Source organism: Tamandua tetradactyla, chromosome 5 (assembly GCF_023851605.1).
Source record: "Tamandua tetradactyla isolate mTamTet1 chromosome 5, mTamTet1.pri, whole genome shotgun sequence".
In the NCBI taxonomy this organism is placed as follows: domain Eukaryota; kingdom Metazoa; phylum Chordata; class Mammalia; order Pilosa; family Myrmecophagidae; genus Tamandua; species Tamandua tetradactyla.
In genome coordinates, this window is record NC_135331.1 from 35,663,405 (window position 1) to 35,673,772 (window position 10,368).

The 10,368-nt window shown below is 44.1% G+C and overlaps 2 long non-coding RNA genes across 2 annotated transcripts; one reads left to right on the forward strand and one right to left on the reverse strand.

Annotated features, from left to right (window-relative positions):
• Positions 1-614: 614 nt before the first annotated feature.
• LOC143682355 (uncharacterized) lies at positions 615-5,293 on the reverse strand. Its single transcript, XR_013175088.1, has 4 exons — positions 5,250-5,293; positions 4,668-4,741; positions 2,093-2,232; positions 615-886 (listed from the first exon to the last, which is right to left on the reverse strand). It is a non-coding gene; the product is annotated as an uncharacterized LOC143682355 (long non-coding RNA).
• A 94-nt stretch (positions 5,294-5,387) lies between these two features.
• On the forward strand, positions 5,388-8,983 carry LOC143682356 (uncharacterized). The gene is made up of 3 exons (XR_013175089.1): positions 5,388-5,474; positions 6,872-6,994; positions 8,898-8,983. It is a non-coding gene; the product is annotated as an uncharacterized LOC143682356 (long non-coding RNA).
• The last annotated feature ends 1,385 nt before the right edge of the window (positions 8,984-10,368 follow it).

The window sequence follows — 10,368 nt, forward strand, 5'->3', positions numbered from 1 at the left end:
TTTTTAACAGGGAGCCCAACTTCTACTAAAAGCAATTGGAGAACCCTTCTGCCTATTCAGTGTTGCAAACTAGTCCTTCTGTTTGCTGTGGGGGTGGAGTGAGGGGATTGGTAAACACTTGAAAGGGACTTGTTGCTACATTCTCATGCAGGTCACGTGACTCTCTGGGCCATTTTGCTTTAAGGCATGAATAAGTATAAAGTATAACTTGTTTTTGAAGAGGCTCTTTATTGTCTAAGATATGCACATGGGGAATAATTGCAACTACGTGCTAGAACTGCAGAGCCTGAATGTAATTTCTTTTCTTTTTCTCTTGAATTAATAAAGCAAATTCAATATTGCTCAATAAGACTTGAATTTTGCTGCTTCCCCCAGTCTCTAACGTGCATTGTTGTTAGATTCATTTAAAGACTGTTTTCATCATGGATTGGCATTCTTTTCCATGGAGTTTTGGTCACCCCTGCCAGGGGCCACCTTATCTGAGGTTAAGGGATTCTTCCTGTGTTCTCATGTCTCGGTTGGGCATTAGGAACATAATGAATGTTTCATTCCTTTATTCCCCTTGCATTGCAAAAGTCCGTTTCTTGATAAGTTATTCAAAAGGACTCGATTTATTGGTCCTCACGTTGGTCCACTGACAGTTTCTCCAACACGCACGTGCAGGCTTCCACTAGGGGCGCTCCAGGCTATAGCTGGAGATGCAGGGCAGAAGGGAGGTAAATCCTGACCTGCAGAAGCCCCAGGTGTGTGCAGATGTGAAAGGTCAGCAGAATGGAATATCTGGTCAGCCTGGAAGTGGCCTCAACATCACTTCTACCGTTGCTCTCTCTGTTTGCTACACTTGATTCATATTTCTCAGAGAGAAATCATTGAATGCACTTGACTCCTGCAGTGAAAAGAAGGAAGGAAATTGTGAAAAGAGAACAGGAGAATGCTCCAGGAAAGGTGCTGTTTGAATACAAAGCCCAACTACCCTTTTTAAGCCAGTTTGTGAGTTCCTTCATAGAGCCAAATTACAAAACCCCGGAGAGGCCACAGGAAGCTCTTTTGGGCAGTCTGATTGAGCCAGGCACTGGAATTAGATTTATAAGGTACAGGGAAAGGAGTGTTATGGCTTTGGAATCAGGGCAACCCAAGTCCAGGGCCCAGCTCAACTGCTGATGTGTGATTTTCAAGAAGACTATCTTTTCTGAGCCACCATTTCACCACTCGTGGAATAGAGGGAGGGTTGATGGTAGCAGCCTGGAAGGATAATTGCAACGATTGAGTGAAATAATGCATAGAAAGCATAATGCACGTGAGCACATAGTAGGTGCTTTCCGAAGAGCAAACTATCCCTTTTGTCTCAGCAGAAATGAAGAAAGTAAATCTCTGAAGTTGGCTTAAAGCAGATGTTGACATAAATATCTGGATACGTCAGGCCAGAGTGGAAGAGGTGGAGGCGGGGGTAGCGAGTAGCCCAGTTGCCTAAATGCTGCCTTCAGCATGTGAGGTTTTACCTTGCCCGTTGCAGACTCCATTTCATCTGCTTTTTTGATATTACCATCAGAAAAGCAGAGTTCATCCTACTGGAGATGTAGGAAGGCAGTTGGAAAGAAGACAAAAGAAGTCTTCTTCATTCATTCATTTCATTCATTCATTCATTTAACACTTACTGAACACTTCGTATGCATGTAGCAGGTCCCATGTTAGGTGCTAGAGATACAGAGTGATGCCATGAGGCTCCTGGTACAATTATGGCAGCAGAGTAAGAGAGATATGCAGGCAAACCCATGCTTGTGATAGGAGCTTCAGCAGAGGATATCAGAGTGCTGTTAAGAGCCCATGGGAAGGCATGTTTAATTCTCTCCAGGGTAGACCGTGAAGGCTTCCCAGAGGTGGTGGCATCTGAGCTGACCCTGAAGAGATGTGATAGGTATCATAGCAGCCAGCAGAGAAGTTTCTACAGTGAGACAGTGAGACAGTGAAGATCCTAAAAAAGGCTCTACCCTCTGAGTGCATCATATGTGTGTGAAATCAGAGATAGGGAATCAGAGAAGAGAGTGGCAGGTGCACAGTTATACACACACACACACAAAATAATTGGACCTACTGTTCTTGCTTTTCCCCTGATTTCATGGGCATAGTAGATAGACCTGGAACAAAGGACTGTAAGCTGCGCTGTTCACTGTTGTCCACTAGAGGTTGTGATGCGCCAAAGGAATCTTCTCCAAAGGCAGCAAGGTCCGGCTGCTGAATACAGACAGCAAGGCATAGCCTGGGTAAACAGTACTTACTGGATTTGCATATTTGCATGATCTTCTGGTTACTGTTGTTCCTTAGAAGCAGCCCAGGGTGGCTGTGTAGGTAGGGGGTAGGCTGGGAACGGGCTTATTTAAGGATGGTGAACTGGGAGAATGTAAGCAAACCCAAGAGACATGATTTACTAATGCATGACAGGGACTGTGACTTAACAATGAAAACAGCACTTACTGAATGTCAATTTTGTTCCAAGCCTCGTAATGAGTGCTTTATTTAGATTTGTTCAGAGAGACTCCTCACAACAACCCCATGAGATAGAGGCAGTCATCATCCCTATTTAATGGATTGGGAAAATTGAGGCACAGAGGGCTAAGCAATGTGCTGGGCATCAAAGCCAAGAAAGGGTTGCAGTCTGACTTCAAACCCAGGCCTGAGCCAGAACCTCTTAATACCATGCCAACTGCTGCCTCATATCCTGCATTCTTCCTCCTCCTTGTACAGTTGCTGCTGGTATATTGATTGGTTGATAAATAATTTCCAGATGCATGCTTTACACAGCTCTTGGCACATAGCACTTAAGTAAAGCTGTTCAAATTGAAGTGTGTCATAAAGTGAGGCAGGTCACAATTTTCCTTGTAGGTAATTAGTGCATAATCATTACAGCTAATGAGCACTCAATTTGTACCAGGCACATACATACATTATTTTAGTCAATCTCTAGGAAACCAAGGCCTAGAGAGGCTGAGTTATGTGCCCACAGTGGTCAGCTAGTAAGTGGCAGAGGTAAGGTTTGAATCCAAGTCCCAATTTTTCCATCTGTGAAATGGATCACAATAACTATTACCCTATACACAAAGCTGTTCTTACAGGGTTTGGATGAGACAAAGAATTTAAGATGCTTTGTACATGTCAGAAAAGCAATCCTTGGCATGGGGGGGGATGGAGCAGAAGGCTGAAGACACCAATTACCCCCATGTGTTTCTTCCCAGGCTTGTTATGAGAGAATGCAAACAATTATAATACAGCTAATTTCTATGTATTGTGGGCCTACTCTGTGCAGGGGATTGTACATGTGTTCATTTGATCCTCACCCAACCCTATCATTAACCAGATTTTATGGATGAGGAAACTGAGTCTCAGAAAGCTACAGGCACTTGCTCGAGGTCTCACAGGTAATTAGTTGTGAAATCAGGTTTCAAACCCAGGACTGTTTGATTCTAAAGACCAGGCTTGTTCTAGTTGCTGTGGCATGACAGTGTGCATGTATCACGTAGCATATTGCAAAATGGAGAGCTGATGCAAGCCTGGAAATCAAGATGGCTTGGCTGGACTCTGGGAAGGGGGATGTTTTCTTGCCCAGTGGCAAATGTCAGGTGTCTGAGTCAGCTCACCAAGGGGAAAAAATGCTTCATCTGAGTTTCTTCCATGCCTACCCTGATAGCTTCTGGGTGAGGCATTTGTTCATATTACTTGCACTATTCCTTTTGCCTGGACTGCCATTCTAGGAGATTATTCTAGGAGAGGTTCAGAGGACTAGATTAGATCCTTAACAGGCTGGTTTTAGCAGCAATATCTTAGCCTATCTGCTTTAGCTCTCTGAGCCTGTTTTGACCTGATATGTAAAATGGGAAGATGATACCTACCTTTCAAAGTGGTTAAGAATAGTCACTATACCAAGTTCATAGTAAGTACTCAATAAAAATTTTCTTATTATTGCAACTATTATTCACCTGGTGAACTCTTACTCATTCTTCAAAACATCAGTCCCCAAGTCTCTTTTTGCTGTGAAACCTTCCCTTGCTTCCCTCTTCTCTATGCCAGCTGTGAATGACCCTCTGGGCTCTCCACAGCATTTTGTCCCTCTATTACAGCACTGATAATGCATGAGTTACCAGTTTACATTCTTCCATCCCACTAGACAGTGAACTCCTCGAAAGCCATGAGAGAATCCTACTTAATCTGTATCCCTCTTAGCCCATATCAAACCCTGGATAAGTGTTCAACCCATCTTGAAAGCTATGTTGAATTTCCTTTCATCTTTATCTTAGTTGTGAGGTGGAAGAATTGGAGTCCCGAGACCTGAATTTTTAATTCCTGACTCTTTTTTCCTATATCTGTGGGATTTGAGGCAACTTCTCCAAGCCTCAGTTCCTTATCTGAAAAATGGGAATAATGGCACCCTACTTCATGGGGTTGCTGTGAGGAAAACTGATGAGACTATAGATGAGAAATCACTAAGGAAACCTGCCAAAAGAAGGAGGAGAAGGAAAAAATAAGAACATGAATGAGGAGAAAAATATACTTTGTAAAGAGGGAAAAAAAACCTTTGTGAAAACACAGAACAAAAAGGCAGGTCATTCCCTTGGACCCCACTGAAGCCAGCTTTCTTTCCAAAGGGAATATTTGTGGTTCACCTTATGGCTTACCTCATTTCATAGTGGAAGCTTTCCAGACAGAACATTGGTTCTTACAGGATCTGCCTATCTTGGGTCCCTGGCAGCTGCAAAAACAGAAAATGCCCAGCTGAAAACTGAGGAAATATTGCAAAGAGAATAAAAACCAGGCTGTAGGGTTGTCCCCTGTAAGATGTGTGGCCTTGGACAAGCCATTTTGTCACCCTGAGCTGGCAGGAGGCTTTGTTCAGGGGTGATGGTCTATGATGAACCCATTTTTCAGGGATGGTGGTGGGAATCCCCACCATAGACTGCTCGGCAAAATGAAGTTATCAAAGTATCTTTTCTGGTGCCTATAGATTGTAGCAGTTCTTCAGGCTCCCCACCTCCTTTAATCCTCTCCATTGTATTTTCATTTTATCGAGGAAGGAGACCCAGAGATAGGAAGGAACTGACTTAAGGTCCCAGTTTTGCAAAAGAGTGGCATATCCAACACTCAAACCCTTTGCCCCCCGTCTTCTGACTACCATTTAAATGTGGATTCCCCGAGAGAAATGGAATCCCTGCTCTCCCCAGGTCTATTGTCTGAGACATGAGGCAGTGGGCAATGCAAACCTTAAAGACGTCTGTCTCCATCAAACCAGTAGCATCCATTACCCAAATCAAGTATTTACATTATGTGGCTATGGCAGAGTGACTTCATAAAAGAAGCTTTAGGAGAAGCTGAATCAAGCCATAGCTCCCTCCCTTGCTCACTTGGCACTTGAATCTTTGAGGCGCCGGCGGACCAGCTTGCCCCTGGGAATGGTGCCATCCAGGCAGATGGCATGAGTCAAACAGGCAAGAGTAAACCAAGAATTCTCAGGGAGGCCCGGGTTCCAGTCCAGATACCCCTGCTGTGCTTCCTTGCTCTCACCATGGGTTGTAGATAGCAGCTGATTGAGAACCCCTGCTAGGGTCTGGAGTATGGAGAGCCAGCAGAGGGTTGAGTTGAGGCATAGGTGATGGGGTCAGGGCCAGCCTTGGATGAGTAGCTGGACACCGAGGATGATCCAGGGGGCTGGAGGTGAGAACAAGGTAGATGGATGCAGTTGAGTGCATGGTATCTGAGCTCGGATCCAGTCTTAGAGGGAAGAAGGGATGAGTACGAACTTCTTGGTCACAGCCTGGTCTTACCCATTCCTAATTGTGGCTGGACATATGGCCAAGATTAGCATCATTAGTTTTAGAATGCTGAAATGAAGCAATGGCCCAGGACATGGGTCCTAGCTGGGCAAAGCAGGATAGCCTTGTCAAGGGTTCAGACATTTGAAGTCAGAAAGGTATGGATTCTAACCTAATTGTGTGAATTTGGACAAGTCATTTAATCTGAGGTGATGGAAGGGTGGTGGTGGTGGTGGTGATGATGATGACGGTGACAGGGATGATCATGATTTTTTGTTGTTTTGCTGTGTTTTTGCTACTCTAATTCTTAAATTTTCACATCAGTGCTGGCTTCCAAGAAAAGAAACATTATACTCTGATTTGATTACCCACTCAGGCAAGCTCAAGAGTAAGAAGGCTTGCTATTAGGATACCCAAACATTTTTGGATATTATATTAAAGATTTGTATATTATAAATATAAGGATGATCTTGGGCCAGAGGTGGTTAGTCTCTCCATTTCCCTCTCTCAAGGCATCTGCTTCTCTCTCTGCACCTGTTGGTTCTGGGTCCCTCTCTATTGCCTGGTTCTTTCTGCTCACTCACCATGGATTCTCCATCCACTCACCTCCTCTTACACATAGGCCATTATGACTTCTCCAGTTCAAAGTCTAATTCAATGCTGTCTACTATGGTGGCCACTAGCCACATGAAGCTATTTAAACTGCAATTCGATTTAAATTAAAATTTGAGTTCCTCAGTCATACGAGCCACATTTCAAGCACTCCATAGCCACGTGTGGCCAGCGGCTACCATATTGGACAACATGGTTAGAGAACTTTCCTATCACTGCAATGAGTTCTTTTGTACAGTGCTGCTCTAGTTATATCCCCGAACATTCAACCTCTTCATATTTCCCGGGTCAAATTCCTAAGAGGTATCTGGCTTGTCCTGCTTAGCTATTTGCACCAGGCAATAAGTTATCCACTCTTATCATCCATGGCTGATATGAAAACCATGCCACCCCATACCTGCCCCTTGGGTAGAGCAGTCGTCACTAATGAGCTCTCACATCCTTGCTCTGTTGCCCTCTAGAGTTGCTTTCTTGACCCTTCCAATTGCTAAGATGTGCCTCTGGAACTCTTCTGCAGTGCATCCATGTCCACTCAGCTGTGCCCCACTGACAAACACATCCAAGGGAGTTGGGAAGAATACAAGGTATCGTTGCCGTCTACTGACTTGTCTTCCTCCACTACTAGACAGTGAGGGGCTTAAAGTTAAGGATTGAATCTTCTCTCTATCCTCAGCTGCTTTGTTGAGTGAATGAGTGAGTGAACTAATGAATGAATGAGAAGCATTCTTCAACTCTGAATTATCGTTTTGGGACATAAGACACAAAGGCATTTTATACAAAGTCTCCACATCTTTTGGGTCAACTGGATTTAGGAAAAAGAGATCTTAGGGTCGGAATTGGGGGTGGCAGGGGACATGGAGAAGAGGCTCCTCACAGGCTGCTGTCTGGGGCATTTAAAGGAGATCCACCCTCTTTGAAGGTTAGGCTTGGGTGGAAAGTGGAGAAAAGGTACAATTTAGAGTCCCAGAAGCCCTCCCTCTCTTATGAAATGTTCACCTGGAATGACAACAATACATTCAGAAGCAATAAGGGAGGTCAGTGAGAAAACAGGATGTCCTTTTCAAACTTGTGATTCCACACATGGTTTTAGTAAAACAGCTATTATATAATGTTTATGTTATATTATATAAAGTTTTAATATTATGGAATTGATGAGAAGGTGTGTTTAGAAGAATGTACTCAGAGTGACCTTTCTGGGAGTAGTGGACCCTACTGGATTAGGTAGAACCAGGAAAGGGATCCCAACCCTGCCAATTTTATGTTAGTGATGCTGGGAGCTCCAAGCCTCAGTTTCCCATCTGTAAAATGTGGCTATAAAGCTTCCCCTGACCCCCTCCACATGGTAGGTTGTGAGAATGCAATGCACATAGCTACCTCCCTGCACAACTCCAGGGGGAGCCATTTCATCCCATAACATATGTGAATGGTGCCTCCTGGAGTTAAGCAGTCCACAGTCTATGCAGCTGTGTCTGACAACTCTGGATACGGAAGGACACTCCTAAACTGTAAAGTGATTTATAAAGGAGAGGGCAGAGCTCCTCATTTCCTTAAGACTTCTGATAAACCTCCACCTTCCAAGCACTCCCCTCCCCGCCCCCCCACCGTTAAAGCAGGTTTGCCAAGTTGTAAAGCTAATTTGGGGCCAACTACCTTGGAAATTAATGCAAAATATGTGGAATCAGGACTTGGGAAAGAAACATTTGCCTAATTTATGGCATAAATAAAAAATGTTCTACTAAGGCCAATTTGCATACTTGTATTTCAATTGGAGTTAAAAACAAAGTTGGGCCTTTTTTTTTTTTTTTCTTTTTTTTTCTTTTTTTAAGAAAGCCTCAGCCTTCTCTTCATCCAAAAGTGTGAGCTTGGGCAAGTTACTTAACTTTTGTAGGGCTCGACTTCCTAAACTCTGGACCAACACCATAGGGTTGTAAGAGAGGTCAATGATTTCACCCTGTAAAACTCACAGAATAGTGGTTGGTGCCCAGTAGGAATGCAATAATTATAGCAGCATATTCGATATGTATAATATCATATGATATTATATAATCATCATCATTGAGTAAGCAACTTATTTAAGCATATACTTGATATCACAGCAAATACAGAAGGGTTCAGAATTACTCTGTACCCACATGGAATTATTTTAAGTTCGGAACCTAGAATTGTACTAGGACATAGCAGGACTGAGTCACACAGGATCCATGAACAAATGGATTGTGATCCTTCCTCATTCATCACAGCCCCACGGATGCAGGTGTTTGAAAGCCTTTCTCCCCTTCTAGCCTCTGACATCCTCAAAGGCAAGGACACTGTGTCTTATTACTCTCTCAATCCCCACCTTTCACCACCTGCCTCCTCCATAACAGAAGCTCAATAAATACAAGAGTTGTTGAATGAATGAATGCTGAGGTGTGGTCATTCTTAATTAGCATGGCGTAAATGCTTATTAGGAGTATGCATAGCGATACATGGTTGTCTTCTTCCCAGGCTAGGAACTCCTCATGCAGCGTCACCAACATCTAGCTCAGAGGAAGGCAAATACAGGAGTCATTGGGGCTTCACTGGAAGGTGAGGTATGCCAGTGGGCAAAGTCACAGAATTTAGGGTCGCCCAGGCTTGCTTCTGAATCCAGTTCTAAGACGTAGTAGCTACAGAACCTTGGGCAAGTTATTTATCTTCTGTGCCTCAGTTTTCTACTGTGTGAAACAGGGGAAATGGGTGTATCTTTTTCATAGATCTGATGGTCAGGTTATGTCAACTTGGCCAGGTGATGGTGCCCAGTTACCCGGTAAGGCAAGCACTGGCCCATCCGCTGCTGTGAGGACATTTCGTGGACCTAAATCATGTGCATGCTGGTTGCATCTGCAGTGGGCTAAGGGGAGTGTCTTCTACAATGAGTGATGTTTAATCTAATCACCTGAAGCCTTTTAAGGAGAATTCAGAAGAAAGAATTGCTCTCCTGGTAGTTTTTTGGGGACCTTCATTGGAGCTGCCAGCTCCTAGCCTGCCCTACAGATTTTGGACTCTTACGTCCCCATGGTTGAATGAGACATTTTTATAAATCTCATATTTACAGATCCCTCCTGTTGGTTCTGTTCCTTTAGAGAACCCTAACTGATACAAAAGAGTTGGCATGAGACATGAATGGGGCACTTCCCACCAAGAGTTGAGCACAATGCCTGACACACAACATGGGTACTCAGCATAAATACTACCATGAGTAAGCAGGCGAATGACCTTCCCCAAGCCTCTTGACACAAGAAGAGGGACTTGGTGTAGAGTAACCAGCTAAGAGAGATTACGTGAGTCCATGAGCCCCAGAGATAAAACGTTCTGCAGGAATTCAGAAGTGTCCCTTGCAAAATGATGCATCCGAGGTTCCGAGCAGAAGACAGGGGTCCAGGTGAGTGAACTCATCACTCACTGGCTGATGTTTTATGACCAGGGTTCATCTTAGATCAGCTTCAGAAACTAGAGAGGAAACCACGTGGGCGTGCCCTGGACCTCCATGAATTCTCCTGCCTTTCAAAGGGATGCTGTCAAGGGCGGTCTCTCAGTGAGGAGCTTCCAGAGGGCAATGTCCATGACTTATCTCCCTGTCTCTCTACTCTGCGCCTCCCTTTTTCCAAAGACAGTGGACCCCAGAGAGGCTGAGAAAGAAATCAACCCCTGTAATGCATGGACTTCTGTTCTGATGTCATTGTCACCATAACTTTCTGAGGTGGCTATTATAACAGCCATTTGAGTCTGTATAAAGATGCTAAGGCTCAGATGGGGTTAGCTAAATGATAGAGGAGCTTAGGGTCCATTCATTCATTCTTTCATGTATCCATCCATCCACTCATCTTCTTCACCAGGCCCTTGGTAGGTGCGGGAGGGTACGGTGATTACAAAACATATCCTTGCCCTCACAGAACAAAACATAGAACTATGTCTTCAAACACGGGTCTGACTCAAA